Genomic DNA, 18,348 nt, shown 5'->3' on the forward strand with positions numbered 1-18,348 from the left:
CCAGAGGGGTTTTCCTTTTCTTTTAAATTATACCAAATTGTTCTTATTTTTCAACTGTCTTATCCTTATTGTTCTTGTATAAATTGTTTATGGTGCTGATTTTTGTAAAGGTCAATTCGAATAAAGCTTTTCCAATGAATAAATAACCAAAAGAACACCAAATACACTGTGTAGCCCTCCTCAAATGTCATCCCAATTTGAAAACATTACAGACTCGCACTCAAAGCCCATATTTGAAGCTCTTATTTTAATGACAATAGAGTTGTCTTAAAGATAGTGCTTTCAGCGCCACCTAATAGCCAAAACTAAAAACAAGCCTTTTTTCTGCATTTCCTAAATTAAAAATGGTAACCTCAGTGGTGTTTCAGACATGTTTGGTAGATCTCCTGATTTCAAATAGAGAACATCTAAAATGTAGCTTATGAAAGCAAATTCAATTCCTAACCTTGGTTTTCTAAAATAATGTATTGAACAAGCACAATCTTTAAAGCAAGAATTTATGAGGCCAGGAGGATAGCTTAGGGGTAAGGTGTTTGTCTTGGAAGCAACACAACGCAGAGAAACACAGGTTTGAAATCTAGTGCCGGTGCTTGACGGCTGGTCCTCAGTAGTAAGCGCTTTATAAAAGATGAATTACTTAATTGAGGATATGAGCTTGAAAGAACATATGACACACATGATGGTAGTTCAGCATCTTTATCATAGTCAAAGAAAGTTTGAAAGAAAAGCATCTGAAAAGAAAAAGATTCCCACTTGGCTTACTAGTATGACTCCAGTGTTCAGGAGTAGGGCTGGAATGAAAAGCTACGGAAGAGGATTGTAGTTATTGCAGGATTGGCTGGCCGTTACTACAGCTGCCCTGTGACTTTACCCTCCAATGAGGAATGGGACTTGCAAGGGTGTAAGAGGATTCAGCTTTCAAGTCCATAAATCCCTCTTTTACTGGTTACAGCAAAGTCCCCTGCCCTTGGTGTAGAGCAGCGGTATTCAATCTGTGGGGCGCGACCCCCCAGGGGTCCGCGGGTGCATCAAGGGGGTCCCAGAGAGCTCAGCATTTTTTTAAGATTGGAAGAAAGGGGCAGAGTGGCTCACATGGTCAGGCTGAAGCATGAAACTATCTCAGGCAACAATAAAAAAGTGGCCCGCAGTTGTAAATGGATATTCATTCCTTTAGTCACACACTGGGCCTCATTACAACTATGGCAGTACAGTAACAACAGTGCCGGTAAGCTACCGGCACCGTTGCTACCGTACTGCCATAGTAAAAGTTGTGCTCGAGTTGCCTGACAGCCCACCAGGTCTGACCTGGCAGGCCGTGCGGCACCCGCGAGCACAGCTCATCGGATGCACCGGCACCGTTATTAACGGTGCCGGTGCATCCGAGCTCCCCATTCCCATTTGAGCCCTATGGGGCTCAAATGGGAATGGGGATCTACCGGTACTGGCACCCGCGAAAGGGCAATTATCAGGTCCGCCTAACTCGGCATGACCCGGTAATTGCCCATTCGTGGGTGCCGGACCCGGATGCAACTCCGGCGGCAGCCGTGCTGGTTCTACCACCAGGGTTGTAATGAGGCCCACTGTTTCAATAGTACCCAAGGCGGTGCTTTGTGTTAAAATGTAAGTAAATTGTGATATATTCAGCAACAATGGTCAAAATTACTAACTGCATAGTTAAGTAACTCATCAAACTGGTCCACATTGGCCAAAATGGTGGCCCATTTTGACTGGGCCACACTAGCATTTTACATTTTTGGTACAGGCATTGCCCTATAGGCCAGTCCGAACCTGGCGCCTCATCCATTATGGAGGAGCTAAGGAGCCAGCCCAGTGAAACAGTGAGCCCTCCCTCAGCTGCTTTTTCCAGCTGATGGAGTGCTCCTGGGCTGTCTGAACTGTCAAAGGGAAACACTGTTTCCCTTTGAGTTTGAGTTCAGTTTAGTTCCCCAGCCGCACATGCTCACTCAGTCATGCAAGTGCTGGGGCATTTTGCTTCGCCAGCATTGCATAGCTCATTGAAAATGCTGGCTGGGGCACTGCATGTCTGTATGTCCGAGGAGGAGCTCCTATGCCTCCTCGCACATACGGACAGAGCAGCCTGGAGCAGGACATTTCAGCACCCACACGCAGGCCAATGTAGAAGGTACTTTTATGTTCATTGTTTTTATTTAACATGTGTGTGGATGCGTATATGCTTATGTTATGAGTGACTGTATGGTGATGGATGCTCGTGTGAATGATAGTGATTGCTGTAGGAATGTGCAGCGCCTTGCATACACAGATAATCATGTTGATTGTGTTAGGCCCAGTGGGGCCCAGGGGACAGGGATGGTATCTTTTTACTGGACATCTATCATAGATGTCCAGTAAAAAATGTCATGCCTTCCCTCTGGGCCCCCCTGTTAAAACTGATATAATATTGTTTGGTCCTCATTGATTATGTTGGCCTATGCCCAGTCGCTCTGCGAGGAAATCCGCATCGCAAGGTCGTAACCTTAAGTTAATCGAACCTCCCTTTTAGGTTAAAGCCGCCATTTTAGTTTATTGTACAAAGTCACCCTGTGGCCTAAAATGGCCGACCTGTGTTCTCTTGTTCTTACTTAACCTCTTCAACCTCTGTAGGCGAGTTAATGTCCAACCTGCCTGCAGGCTACATGTTAGGGTCATGTAGACCTTGTCCTTTGTTGACCTCGGTATCAGGGGATTACTTGAATCAGGCGATGCTAACCTACAAGTATATAAGAACAATAACGCTATTTAAACATGACATGCGAAACATCTGTTTGACCTGCATTGAAACAAATATGTAAAGAGCGTAAAGTTAAACCCAGAGAATAATAGTGCTTGTTAGTAAATGTATTAAGAAGTAAACCGCATGCACGAGATATGTAAATTAGGAATGAACCTGGCACAAACCCTAGCCCAGTACATGATTAACTTGTAGGAGGCTGGACATCATTATGAAGAAACTGTATAAATATGCTGATGTCCAGCTAGCAATTCCTGTTCACTGCTCACATTGAACCTTCTGGTGGTCTCTGTGAAGTACTGACGGCCAAATAGCTATTTGTCTACTTTGTTTCGTAAACTGTTCAGTATTGCAATAAAGATTCTGGGAATCTTTACAAGCCCGTGTTGGTGTATTTCTCTTTGCATGGTGTAAAAGCCTTAATATTGTATTTTCTGATTCCACACCCCAGCACCAATTGCAAACTGTTTGGCTATTTACCCATTTTTTAGTTAAAAGTATGCTCTACAGTGCAGCATTTTAACCCATTTTTTAAAAAAAAATTCACAGGGGGAACCCCCCCCCCCCGAACGCCCTTTATTTGTTCTGGCTCCCTCACTATGCTCGGTCGCTATGGCATTTTTAGGGGAAATTGTTATGCCCCTCCACTTAAAAAAATCACTAGCTGCCACTGGCCCTCAGACTGTGTTGGGAACGGGATGGGGGGAACCCAGGGACTATGGTGGGAGCACAATGGGCGGGAACCATGGGATAGTGGTGGGAGCAGAGCGGGGAAAGCCCAGGGTGTGTAATGGGTGGGGAGAAACCAAGGACTGGGTAGGAGTGGGATGAGGGAGCCCAGCGACTGTGATGGGAGCAGGTGATGTCGCGCAATATATACTGTACATTTGGCATTTCTGGGGGGTCCCGACCTGCCCAAATTTTGCTCAGGGGGTCCCCGGCCAAAAAAGTTTGAAGACCACTGGTGTAGAGGGTGGGTGGTTATGGAAGCAGGGTTTTGCCTCTATGTATGTGATGCTGGAATAATTGGTGGTGGCAGCTGGATCATCTGGCCATCCTCGCCAGGTGCCTGCTAGCAGATAAGGGATTGTCACATCAGACAGGAACATTGCCCTCTCCCTTTAAGAGAGGTTCTAAGCATAGATAGTGACTGCAAACTACAAACAACTCGCTGGACTAACCATTCTCAAAAGCCATCTCATGCAGTTCATTTAGGGGCCCCACCTCCAATGGGGTATTCTTAATGGCATTCCTAAACACAGGTAGGGTAATACTGAGGCCAGCCTAGAAGGATGGGTAGTCACTTCTTTCCTGCAAAGAGAGAGTTGTACAAGAAATGCTAGAAGGTGGAAACAGAGAAATATTGTTTTCCACATTCACATAGGACACGCACCAAAAAAACATGTATTAGACTGTCTTATATCCTCGGTGTAGTAATGCGTGACTGCGGGTTGCAGATGTCTGTGGTAGCAGCTCCACCTCCAGCAATATCAGTCTGGAATCCGAAGATGGCAGCTTGCCAAGATCCATCCTCGGACCACATCCCTGTTGAGCACGCGGCAGAGCAGTGGAAGTGGCGGGAGAACCAAAAATGCAAGAGAAACACAAGAGTGTGGTTAAGTGTAGACATTCCCCCGGGGGTGGGGCCAACCTGTTCTATAACCTGCATACTTTGTGACAATAGTGTTAGTGTTTTGAGCGGGTGACATTTCTTTGGAGAAAGGTGGGGGCAGAAAGCAAAGGAGATTGAGGAAGGAGGCATTAAAGGGGTGGCCAAAGGGTGAAGGTGGAGGGGTGCAGTGGAGCAGAGTAGATTGTGGTGACTAGTAGTAGAAAAGAGGTGATGAGTGAGTAGGAAAACAGTGAAAAAGGGGTAAAGAGGAATATCAAATGAGATGGCTACAAAGAGAGAAGGGGCGGGGATGCATCGGGAAGGTTGGTGGGAGCAACAAGCTGAAGGAAGAGGAGTTTAATTCAGGAGGAGAGTGTAGGAGACATCAAGGGGGAGTGTATTCCTGGGAGGAGATTGAAGATTGCATCAATGAGAACAGGAGGTTGGAGGCGAAAGCCAGAGTAAAGTGAGCGAGGAGCAGACACAATCAGCTTTTGACGGTTTATAAGGAGGAGAGGGGGAGGTAGAAGCATGTGCTGTAGCATCAAAGAGGCAGGAGTGAACAAGAGTAGAAGAGGAGAATTATGAGAAGAGATGACGTAGATGATGACAGGGTGTTGGAAAATAGAGCCAGAATCCTAAAACAGGGAGGTACAGGAAGCAAGGAGAAATATTAGAGAGTAAAGCTGATAATGGGAAAAAAACATAGTTGGCAAGGAGACATTTCAGTAAGGAAAACTAGAGAACTGGTTAAGGGTCGGGTAGAACCGTCATAGAGTGCAAATAGGTGGATGAAAGTAAAGGAGTGATGAAGGGGAATATCTAGGAAACAGAGAGGGAAATAGCAAACATCAGGAGATTTGAGGAACACCCAGAGAGGGAAAAGACAAAGGGGCAGTTCTAAGGCAGTTGGAGGAGTCCCCAAAGAGCGAGGGAGGAGGAGGTTGAGGAGAAGTTAGGCAGGAAAAATGAGGAAGTTAGCAGAAATAGAAAGGTTTGAGAGACGGTCTCGCCTTTCCTGGGGCAGATTATAGGGGTGAATCCCTGGTGTGAAAAGGGTGAGCCTGGGGCAGGTGAAGGAACAAGCACACAGTGAAGGGGCAAGGAGGACCAGATAAGTTTCAGGAGTAGAGAGGATTATGAAGTAAGGCAATTGATAGGTGATAGGACCATGACTCTGAAGAGATGTGGTGAGGACTTTGCCAACGGCCTTTGGAAACCAGGTATGGGTCTTCCAATTGATAACTAAGGGGCTGAGAAGCTCTGAATCAGGCTCATTCTGGTGGCTGAAGTCCAACAACTGCAAACTCCAGCGCTGGGATAAGGTGGTAGTTGCATCCCACCATTAGCACAGAGACTTTGAGCAAGGACCATTTCTGTGCCGGGAGAAACTTTGAGTGAGGGAAGATGAAATCAAGCTAACCTTTTTTGGAACTTCTAAGTTGACTTTGTGTGCATCATCTACAAATGATAGGCCATCCTATTTTGTTTATTTTCCTTTCTGGCATTAGAGGATTGTTTCATAAGGGACTTTCTGTGTCTCCTTTTTTTTCTACATGAACACGTTCACTCTGGTGTAGTTTCCAGGGAGGGGAATGTAGTTGTCAGAAGGCCAAGTGAGACTGAGTGGCTGGGACCACTCACTGAGAGAGAGAGACATTTTCCTGAGGCTTTTGAAAGATTGTGGGACCTAACAAAAGCCCCATCAGGCAAGTCGTAACCCATTTGGTTTAAATCACTTGTTTTTCTGATCTTGGCAGAAATGCAACCAAATCGCTATAAATCCATATACATCTCTGCTTTTGTGATCTTTGCTTATCTCTTATCTCAGTTGATCCATGTCCAGCTTGTCCACCAAACTCAATTTCTCCAACCAGATCTCAGACGGGTGCTCACGATAGAGAGGGAATCGCTACTGGGGACTGAGTCAAACCCAAGAACACTGGGGGAAGCAGCAAGGTGCGTGTTTGGAGTTGGAGCAGGAAACCTTACGGAGAAGAATGGAGCCAAGAACTAAGCAAGTTGAAGGAGAATGAGTTTAAGGAGTTGGAGACAGGTAATGGTGAGGTGTAGGAAGTGACTGAGTCTGGGATTGGTAGAGGCGCAGAGGTGAAAAAGAGAAACACCTGAGCAAGTAGGAGGATTAGCAGATCCCTATTGACACTGTAGTTGCAAAACAGACCTTCCACCTAGTCGATGACACAAGCAATAGAGGCCGCCTTCCAGGTTCTTAATCCAGGATAAACACTTCCACACCCACATGGTGAATTGTTGTGTTTTGCTATTCCTCCGAGAAAATCAACATTAGCAGTGCATCATTTGAGTTGAATTCGGCCCCAAGAGTGATTACAAAAGTACTTTGTGGCAGCTGCCCATCTACTACACAGAGTTCACCTATCTCTGTATTTGCACGGTTGACTCATCAACTCCCCATCACTGAGAACTTTAATTTGACACTGCTCTTCAAAGAGTCTCAGACTTGCTTCACAATTTGTGTTTTGTTCAATAAAAAGGATTCCCCGTTCACTCTTATACAGTGGATTCAATTAATCAGGGCAGTTCTAAACACCTCTTTAGGGAGGTCCATTCCTCCTCCCACCTCAAGAGAGAGTCTTTTCTATTCATAAAAACTTTCGGAACCACACCAAGACATCAGCATGGCGGTTCTAGAGACGTCTGCAGCATGTGGCTTCATGTTTTCAAGTGTTGCCATGGAGATGGGCCCTCTTTGGAGTCACCTGGCCCAGCACTGGGCCAGGTGACTCCAGCTACAATCCAGCACCATTGGTTGTGAGTTCTCTTTAATGGTGGTTTAAGGTGCAGTAGTCCCCTCTATTAAGAGGTTTGTCATTCCATGCTGCTGTTCCTCCACAGATCATGAGAACACTAGACTCCTCCCTGTTTGGCTGGGGAGCTCATTTTAATCTTTACCAGATTTGCAGATTACGGTTAGTTGAAGACATGTTGCTCCTTATTATCCATCTGGAACTGGGAGCCATCATTTTGACTCTCCACTCATCCATGAAAAGTGTATTCCGGCGGTGACGGCCAGTACAACAGCAATGTTTTACCTTAACAAGCAGGTGTGCATGAAGTCTCTGTCGCCTAGTGATGAAGGTGAGGAAATGGGTCCTTAAAATAAAACATGTGTTCCAGTGGCTGTGCCATCTGGATGGGATGAAGAGCCCAGAGTTATTATCGCTGTGCAAGTGCTGGGCAACCGGCGGCTTAACAGGTGTTTTGGCATATGCCTCCTATGATCACTCACCATTGAGTTTGCTGGCCAGGACTAATGGCAGCAGTAAGGTCAAATATCTGGAGGGCAACAGGTTGGCCATACCTACTCTTAGAAAATGACATCATGGTCCACAAGAAGAGAAGATCAACGAGACAGTTCTCTGCCTAATCTTTCAGAAGTACGGTTCCCCGTTCATTGAACTATTTGCAACTGCACTCAACATAAGTGCTTAACTATTATGTCTTTTAGTCAGCCTAATGGGTTATATCCAATCAGAAAAACACATTGGAGGTCATTCTGACCTTGGCGGTAAGGGGTTAACGGCACCTGTAAAGGGGCCGGAGCCGTCAACCCCTTACCGCCCCATTACGAGTCTGCTCGCGGGAACCCGCTAAGGACGCTTGGTTTTACCAGGCGTCCTTAGTGGGTCCCGCGAGTAGACCAGGGTGCTAACAACGGGCCGTCATTAACAGGCCCATTGTTAGCATGCTCCCCATTCCCATTGAGGCCTTTGGGGGCTCTAATGGGAATGGGGATGAGTTCCTGGAATGGGGAAATACCGGGCCCTCCAAGGTCGGAATGGCCCGGTATTTCCGATTCCAGGAACCCGGACCCAGACCCGGTACCCGGAATGGGGGTAGCCATGCCACAAATAGCGGCATTGCTACCTCCAATGTTGTAATGACCCCCATTGTTTCCACTTTTCTGGCATCACATCTATCATATCCTTCAACTAGGCAATAACCTTGATGGGAACTATCCTATTGTTGTGCTTTTCTGGAATGGCTTTGTGGTTCAAATTAATCAAACACTTCAATTAATTTATTTTTTTAAGTACCCTAGAAAATGTATCAAATGCAGTTTTTGTTGCATTATTAAAATATTGAAATTGAATATGCATGCCTTTCCCCGCCCATAGGAAATACACACTGTTCCAACTGGGATCTGATGCATCAATCCCAGATAGGAAATTCTCCTACTAGCAACATGCTACTTTACCTTTCTACATCAAAGGTTCCGGTAAATTACTGAGCCGTTCAATGCATCCCTGTCCTTACACCAGTGACCTTACATGAAGTTGACCATATTCATATTAATGAACATTGCAACATACTTATTCTTCCAAATAATACTGAACGCTCCCGGGAGACAGACGATACATCTCCAGACTATGCTCGGCGAGTCCCAGAATTTCAACTTTGCATATATATGAAGAATTAAGTTGCCTCGACACGCGCATCTGATATCAATTACTCAAATGCATGCAATTTCGAAAGAAAAAGCACTTCACATAAGTTCGTACGCAAGTAACAATCAACATTTAAAGAACAGATAATCATACTAGCTGCACTATATATCCTATATATATCTGTCTTGTGTTTTGTGTTAGTTACCCGTCACTTGTTTCTCGTGTGCCTGTTCCTGCGCCCCGAAGCTTGCGAGCTACCGGCGCAATATAAAAAAAAAAAAAATAAATAAATAAATAAATAAATAAATAAATAAAGAGGTCACATTCATAATCTAATTCTCTCTACAAAGAACTTCACAAGCGTGCCTTTAATTATTAGTGCCAGTTCAGTATACAGATAATAAGGTGCCATAGGTTGGCGTAGCCCCACGTAAACATGGGAATTCCCCTTGGTGTAAATAGAGGCAACCCATATTAAAATGACACAACAGTATAACTTGGGATCGTAAAAGCATTTATCTTAGGTCTTTAAGTGTCCTTTGTTTCTTGCAATAACTACCGGCAAAGGCGGTACATTCATTTGCATTTGAGCTAAAATGGCCCCCTCTCTGTGTGCAATATTCCATGGTTGGGGCACCTCAGAACAAGCAGTTCAAAGGAAAGTAATACAACATCAGTGTGTTGACAAATTCTCTGTTCTCTATGAATGCTTAGTAGTGTGTGGTATATTTCTTTAGATTTCGATTCAACGCTCCCTGTTATTGTGGGGTGTGCACCACATGTGGCCAACCTCTGCTCGTCATTTACCTTTGCTATTAAGAATCGCATCCAGTGTTATTAAATCTTGAATTAGTAATTGAGATAGGGTCTGATTTTGAATTGTTCCTCAGCCATGCCCATCGTAAAAGTTGTGTCCGAAGTAGCGTAGGCCTTTTCCCAGCTGCATCAGGTAAATTGGAGCACACCTTGGGAGGGTCAAGAGTAGGCTCAGCAAAGTTCTTTTTGTGATTTATATAGGTTGTGGCAATGAGGTGCAACTCATGCCAGTTTTGGCAGATATGTATTTCTGAGGCTTTTTAATCGGTTTGCATAGTCCGCAACTAGTGATTGGTCCAGAGGATTATATGTTGCTTACGTTTCATGTAAAAGGGTGTCGGCGGGGGCTTTCCTATTACTACCCTTCATGTGCACGTACCCATGATGTTCCATGTGTCAACGTCCTCAGATTGTTTTTTTGCCCTTTAAATGGTTGCATGAGTTGAGGCAGGGATATAGATTTAGGAAGAAATTCCCTGATGTGGAGAGCGGAACCAAGTGCCGCAGACGGACATCATGTTATGACTCTGATGGGCTCCACCCTCTGCCAGGTGCACAGCAGGGACAGTTTGGGCTTTGGTTGTTAAGGGGGTAGAGAATTCCTAGCGTTCCCTTTCAACACTGCATTCCTTGCCTACCCCGACTCGTCGTAGCCAAATAGATAAGCAATCCTTTACATTTGGGCAAGCGTGCAATACCATTTGGAAGGGTACCCATACAGCATGTAACCATTGTCTTCCAAGGGACCACACAAAGGACAATTGCTCTGCGTGTGAAAGATTCAAGCTGAAAATGCACGAGGAACAAAGGGTTAAGCGTTGGGCACCATATACTCTGGAGGCCTCACCTCATACTAATTCCTTGGCCTCCAAAACGTGTTCAGGATTGAGTATCCTGGGGGAGGGTTCTATGAATGTTTACCGCAAGTATTGTGGGCGATTTTGCTGCTTTTGTTTTGAACGCAAACGGGGTGCTGACCCCCCCTAACCTCACCTTTCAACTCCCAGTCCCTCAATATATATCTTAATATCTTACACCAATTTACCATTAACCAGTTTGTGGTTAAAAACGAAAAAGGCAAAACAAGAATTTGGAAAAGTTGCCTTTCAGCAAATGTGATGTATACCTGGGGAAGAGGACGCTCCCAATCCAGAGGATATTTTACACCAGAGCGCTGATTCAGCTTCGTCGAAGTTCCGGTGGGAGTGATAGAAGCCGGCCTAAGGAGACCACAACCAGTGATGGAGAGGCTGCCTCACACCCACACACTGACCCCTCCATGTTTAAGGTCCATTCCAAGGCCTCCAAACAAATAGACGCCAAGACTAGTGTCCACCAACGTGGACCCGAAGATTCAGGGTAAATGTATGAACATGGGTTGGACCTGTTGAACCTGGCTATCTAAGCATGCCGCTGATCCACTTGCTGTTAGCTAAGAGTTGGTGCAGTCACACTGGGTGAGGCTACACAAGACTTATCTGCTTGGTATTAGGTAACCCACCTTTTGGTATATGTCTGTACTAAACAAGTTGGTAGCGTGACTGAGCAGCCAGGCCTATCTCAAGAGGGGTCAATGTGGGCTGTAGAGCTGTACAGATGAAATCAGCCAATACAAGTAACCACGTAATACTTACTCTCTCATGGTTTCAGTTATAAATATTTATTTATTTATTTACACATCCGTTTTAGATAAGCATTCTTTAAAAAAAAGTAAATTGTTTGTAACAGTCAAGCAAACATTGGAATTACTTTACAAAGTCAATAAAGTTGGTGAATACTCTTTGGTCATGCTAATACATTTCTCACACCCTGAAGTGACTTCAATGACAAGGATAGTATTGCATATATCTTAAACACCAATATACTTTTTAGACTCTTGAGGCCTCATTACGAGAACTGCGGAATGGGTTTAACGGCGCCGGTAATGGTGCCGGCACCGTTAAACCCACTCTGCACTATTACGAGGTCCCCTACGGGACTCGCTGTGGATGTCTGGTTTTTTCAGACGTCCATAACGGGTTCCTAGAGGGAACCAGGGAGCTAACAGTGGGCCTATAATTGACGGGTCCATTGTGGCTCCCTCCCCATTCCCATTGAGCCCAATGGGGGCTCGAATGGGAATGGGGAAGGACCGGGCCCGGGTTCCCTGAATGAGGAATTACTGGGCCCCCCAAACTCGGAATGGCCCGTTAATTCCCCATTCAGGGAACCCGGACCCAATTTTGGAGGCAGCCATGACTTTCCTTGCTCCCTCGGTCCTGCACGCGGTTGAGGGGACTTTGGATTGGTATTTCCTGCTTCTGGAGGGTCCTTAGGAGGCTTCTGGAGCATTTGGCCTGATTCGTTCCGCAGAAGACGTTGCATTTGGTAATGGAAACCCGACCCCTGGCATTGGGCTTCTGCAGCTCTGTAGAGGCACAGCAAGTCAAGGGTTGTGCCAAAGTGAAGTTTGCCTCTGGGCTAGTTCTTCCCACCAGCCCACAGGGAGAAGTCTTTCCATCCGGAGCTTCTCTGTCGATTTGAACAAGGAGGTCAGCAAAGAAGCAAGGCTTCACCAGGCACTTTGAGGTCCAAGAGGTTGCAAAAGGCTTCTCTTCATGGTTTCTTTTTCAGATGTTTCTTCCTAGTGGTCGACTCTGCCTGTAGTTCCAAAAACCTCACCTTTTAAACTTGTTCTCACTTATTCGCAGCACTTGGCTGTCAATCACCCAGCAGGGTGGCTGTCCTTCCCGGACAGCCAGCAGGCCAATCAGGACTGGTATCGTTCAGGCACACCTAGAGACAAAGGACAGGGGAGTTTCGGGGCCCTCCCTCAATTCCTGTCCTTCCATACACACTGGTGGCAAGGGCGGACTTCAGGGCTGAAGCCAGCCAAAGGCGAAACATACAAAGGGCTCAAACCTGTCTCAATTTACAGAGTAAAAGTCAAGAATGACCTCAGAAACAGAAAATGGTGCAAAAAGAAGACAGGGGCCATTTTAACAAAATGGTCATCCATGGGTGCTGTACTGCAGCTCAGGGTTCAGCCTGTGGAACAAATGCACAGTGGTAGTTAAAAGTAAACCACTGCCACCAGCCATTTAAAGTAGTAAGGGTAACAAGAAATGTTACATGAGAAAGCAGGATAAGGGGCTACTAGGTAACCCCCCAGCACTCCACATAAAATGGTGTGTGCTGATCCAACAAAGTAAAAGTAAGTAAGATCAATTTCACCTTACTATTCTTGGGAACAGTAGTTTACCCAAGAAAAGGTATTTAAACCTTAAGAGAAATCTAAGGGATTTCTCAGTGACACTGCACCGAGGGTGCTGTGTGTCACTATACAAAAAGCAGAGGCCTATAGAATTTGTCATACTCCAACAACAGTGAAAACATAAAATTCTAGTCAGGGAAAAACACAGGAGGGAGTGAGAAAAAGGTCCCACTCAATCAGGAGTTAAAATTAAAAAGTCCTAAATCCAGCAAAAGAGCTGGGGGTCTCTAAGGTAGAAGAGAATTAGCACAGAAATGAAAATTCTCCCTAACACTCGCCCCCGTCCCCTAGACTAAGGGACTAGACGGTTTAATCCACTCCTGGATGAATCTCTTATTCCAGTTGGTCATACTTTCTGGGGAGACCATTAGCATTTTGGTGATTGCACCCTGACCTATGTTTTATAGTGAAATCAAACCCTTGAAGGCTGCTTAACCATCTCAACAATTTAGGATGTTCACCCTTCATTTGCATTAGCCATCTCAAGGGTTGGTGGTCAGTCTGAATAATGAAACTAGAACCATACAAGTATGGCTTAAACCTCTTCAGTGACCACAATCGCAAAACATTCACGTTCTGTGGTTGCCCACCTTGTCCCTTGGTCCTTCAGCTTTCTGCTAATGAAGCAAACATTGTGTTCTCTGCTTTTCTCATCCAGTTGACTCAGGACTTCACCTATCCCTCTATTGGAAGCATCTGTCTGCACAATGAAGGATTGGCTATAATCAGGAACTCTCAGGACTGGAGCTTTGAAAAGGGCTTGTTTCAGCCTTTCAAAGGCCTTATTGCACTCCTCATTCCACCCAACCTACTTGGGGAATTTGGCTGAGGAGATAACATTTAAGTGAGAAGCTATGATCCCATAGTTCTCAATAAAAGTCATGTATTACCCGGTGAGACCTAGGAAGGCTCTCACTTGGGTTTGAGTACTAGAGGTGTCCCAGTCCTGTACAGCGTGTACATTATAAGCAAGGGCTTAATTTCTGCTCCTCCTACCTTATGCCCAAGGTAGACCACTTTGCTCTGACAAATTTGACATTTACTAGCCTTTATGGTCAGGTGGGACTGTTCCAGAGCCTGCAAAACATTGCATAGGTGGTGGAGATGTTCTTCCCAAGTGGGGTTGAACACTGCAATGTCGTCCAAGTATGCCATGCAGAAGTCCTATATCCCATTCAGAACGTGATTCACCGTCCTTTGGAATGTAGCAGGTGCATTCATTGGTCCAAAAGGCATAACCCTAAATTGGTATAAGTCTCCTGGGGTGGGGACTGCAGTTTAGTCCTTGGCATGGTCTGTCAGTGCTTTCTGAGGTCAAGTCAAATGTACTGAGGAACTTGGCAGATACAAGTTTGTCGACTAGTTCATCTGTCCTTGGTAAAGGAGGAGCATCTGTCTTGGTGACTGCATTCAGAGCCCTATAGTCCATGCAGAATCTCAACTCTTTGGTTCCTGCCTTCAGCACTAGTACTACTGGACTAGCCCATGGACTGGTAGATGGCTCAATAACCCTGAGTTCAAGCATCTTATTGGCCGCCTCCTTTATATGAGATCTGATATGATCTGACATCCTGTAGCCCCTGGTTTTTACAGAGAGACTGTCACCAGTGAGAATATCATGCTGGCCCCAAGGGGTCAAGCCTGGTCTCTGAGAAAACAGGGAGGCAAACTGGCTTAACAGAACTTTGCACTCCTCTTGTTACTGCAGAGTCAAATCTAGGAGGGTTTTACTCCTACAATTGTCCCGTCTGAGGGATGTCCCTGGGGAGATCAGGGAGAGTTTCAATCGCCTCCTCCTCTTGGTTAGAAGCTAAAAGCAAAGCTCCTAGTTCTGGTCCTAAGACATATGCCTTCAGACAGTTAGTGTGAAAGACCCTAGGGGCCTCCTTGGGGTTGCCCAAGTCCAATAAATAATTGACGTCTCCAAGCTTGCCTATAACCTTGAAGCGTGTCATCCATTTGTCCTGTAAGGCCCTCTGCCTTGTAGGTACCATAACCAATACTAACTGGTCTGGAGTAAACTCCACCATGTTGGCCTTCTGGTCATACCAATGCTTGACCAGAACCTGACCAACTTTCAGGTTTTTCTGATGCTTCTGTCATCATAAGTGCCATGCTCCTCATGAGGCCCAGCACATAGTCAGTGACTCTCACCGGCTATAGCGAAGGAGCACTCTCTAACCCTTCCTTAATCAGGGCCAAAAGGCCTCTGACTGGATGGCCATAGAGAAGCTTAAGGGGCTAAACCCACTGCAGCTTGAGGGACTTCTCTATAAGCAAAGAGAAGGCATGACAGTAGAAGGTCTCACTTTCTTCTAAGGCACCTATCATGCTCTTCATTTTCCAGTTACAACTCTCCAGCAGCACATTGGTTTGGGGATGGTAGGCTGTTGAGAACTTGGAAGTTACTCCACAGTTCTTCCACATGGTCTGCATGTAGTGGGACATAAAGTTTGATCCTCTGTCAGAGATGACTTCCTTAGGAAACCCCACCCTGGTAAAAATACCAAGGAGGGCCTTGGCCACTGCCTCAGCAGTAACAGTTCTCATATGTATAGCCTCAGGATATCTGGTAGCATGGTCTACCACAGCCAATATAAACCAGTTGCCTGAGGATGTTGGAGGGTGTTGGGGACCAGCAATGTCAATCCGAACCCTCTCAAAAGGGACTCCCACCACACGGAGGGGCACTAAAGGTGCCACATTCTTGGACCTACTATTGACAGATGTTTGGCAAGTGTGGCATCTCCTACACATCCTATCTACATCTGCACCCATCTTGGGCCAGTAGAAAAACAGAGATAGCCTCTCTTGGTCCTCTTGAAACTCATATGCCAATGGAAGGAACTTTGGCCTCACCTCCTGAGGGGCTACCAGTCTCCAGTAGTCTCCTGGTGTAGACTCAATAGGTTCACTGTAGAGGAGTCCATCCTCCCAGTAGAGCCTATGTTTCCTTGGCTCTTGCCCTTCCAGCTGGGAAGCTGTCTGTTGTCGCAGACCTTCTAGAGAGGGACACTCTCTTTGTCCTCTGCTGAAGTCTGGCCTAGAGGGTCCACCTTCTGCAAGTAAAGTCTGCATCTCAGGATGGTCTCCAGGATCCAGATCTCCAATGAAGTGAAGGATTTCTTCCAGCTCTCTAACACCAGTAGCTGTTTCCTATGAATTTGGTTGCTCCTCCCACTCAGCATCACCTGGGGAAGGGGTCACAGGTGTGACCCCAGACTGTCCTCTCAGAGATGTCCTTGTTTTGTGAACAGGTTTTGGTTTCAGACCTTCATTCCTACCAGAGACCCTGGATTTCTCCTTTGTCGCTCTCTTCGAGAGCTTGGTACAATTGCTCAAGGTGGACACTATTAATGGGACACTGCAACTAAAGGGGCTTTCACTAAACAATTGGAGTCGAAGACCTCCGTTTCTCTTGTCTATAAAAGAAACAAGGCAAATAACCAAGCCAAAACTATAGTCTCTCCTTCCAAATTGCACATCAAGGATGTTTCAACCATGATTACCTCGGAGCCTAAGCTCGGAGGTGAAACAAAACCACAGGCTAAGGGTTAGAAGAAATATTCTCAGCAGAAGAGGGTTAAGATAAGGAAGAATTTGAAGATGTGCAGGAGGAGGAAGATACGAGGGACCCTAATTTCACACCAGTAAAAGTAGCATAATAAGGGGTACTAAGTCCAAAATAGGTGCCTACCTTCAGGAAAGACGGGGCAGGCTACAAAGAACCAGCTTCCAGTAGACACCATTTAAAACACCTCAGAATGGCTGTCTTCACACAAATGACATCTAAGAGAAGGAGTATACTGAAGGAGAGGAGGAGAACAGAAAAGAGGACCCAGAAGACCCAAGCATAAGGTTACCTAAAATATTTTCTAGACAATATTGAGCTAGCAATTGCAAATTCCCATGCACACAACCGGTGTACATGCACTGTCTTATTAAAGAAGGTGGCTAAAACATTTCCCATTAGAACACAAGACACTGAGGAAGAAAAGAGTTTTATTGTAGAGACGCTAGAAAAGCAGCATCCCTTTGCACTCTACATTATGCTATGAGACAATGTTAAGCACTAGGTCAATAAAACACTGCAAGTAACAGCTTCTGCTACGACTGGAAATGTGCAAATGGAAAAACTATGTACACCCTCTGAACCTGCTTATATCAGAGGACAGCCTCTCTCTGATTCACTGGTCATACCAGAAAGGGATGTGGTACACCCATTTCTACTTTGGAACATCCCTTGTCCAATACAAAATCAAGAAACTCTATACCCAGGGGTGCAATATGGCTACCTCTGTGTCGAAACTGATATAATATTGTTTCGTCTTCATTGTATATGTTGGCCTATGCCCAGGCGCTTTGCGAGGAAATCCGTATTGCAAGGTCGTGACCTTAAGTTAATTAAGCCTCCATTTTAGGTTAGACCGCCATTTTGGTTTGTCGTGCAAAGTCACCCTGTGGCCTAAAATGGCCGACCTGTGTCCTCTTGTTCTCAATTTAACCTCTTCGACCTCTGTAGGTGAGTTAATGTCCAACCTGCTTGCAGGCTATATGTTAGGGTCATGTAGAACTTGTCCTATATTGAGCTAGGGATCAGGGGATTACTTGAATCGGCGATGTTAACCTACAAGTATACAAGAACAATAATGCTATTTAAACATGATATGCGAACATCTGTTTGACCTGCATTGAAGCAAATGTGTAAAGAGTGTAAAGTCACATCCAGAGAATAATAGTACTTGTTAGTAAATGTATTAAGAAGTAAACCACATGCACGAGATATGTAAATTAGGAATGAACCTGGCGCGGACCCTAGCCCAGTACATGATTAACTCGTAGGAGGCTGGACATCGTTACGAAGAAACTGTATAAATATGCTGATGTCCAGCTAGCAATTCCTGTTCACTGCTCACATTGAACCTGCTGGTGGTCTCTGTGAAGTACTGACGGCCAAATAGCTATTTGTGTACTTTGTTTTGTAAACTGTTCAGTGTTGCAATAAAGATTCTGGGAATCTTTACAAGCCCGTGTTGGTTTATTTCTCTTTGCATGGTGTAAAAGCCTTAATATTGTATTTTCTGATTCCACAGATGGCGCCCGAATAGGGACCCTCAAGAATGACTTCGTCTCGCTGAAGGTTGGCACAGCTATCGGACCGGGATCGGACGGTGCCAACAAAAAGGCCCCTCTGGACGAGAAGCGAATTCCTCGACAGAACAGCATGATCCGATCCCTAAGCGGTGAGCTGTAACCTGAGACGACGTCTTGACGAGGGTCCATATATCGAGGTGGGTAAATTTGCCGAAATCACCAGACACATGGGTCCTTAGATTGTCCTTAGTAACCTGATCGGGCCTCCTAGTCCTTTGGTCAGGTGAATCATGACCCAATTCTTAATTTAACCCTGACAATTTGAATTTGGCGCATTGTACTCGCGAGCACAATTATTTGACCAGGTAACACCAGAATTCTGATATGCCTGAGAAAT

The 18,348-nt window shown here is 45.5% G+C and overlaps 1 pseudogene; it reads left to right on the plus strand.

Moving 5' to 3' along the window:
• Positions 1-18,111, plus strand: part of LOC138487276 (carotenoid-cleaving dioxygenase, mitochondrial-like) — an 88,368-nt pseudogene extending 70,257 nt beyond the window's left edge.
• The last annotated feature ends 237 nt before the right edge of the window (positions 18,112-18,348 follow it).

This window comes from Ambystoma mexicanum, chromosome 9 (assembly GCF_040938575.1).
Source record: "Ambystoma mexicanum isolate Mex_15411 chromosome 9, UKY_AmexF1_1, whole genome shotgun sequence".
NCBI classification, from domain to species: domain Eukaryota; kingdom Metazoa; phylum Chordata; class Amphibia; order Caudata; family Ambystomatidae; genus Ambystoma; species Ambystoma mexicanum.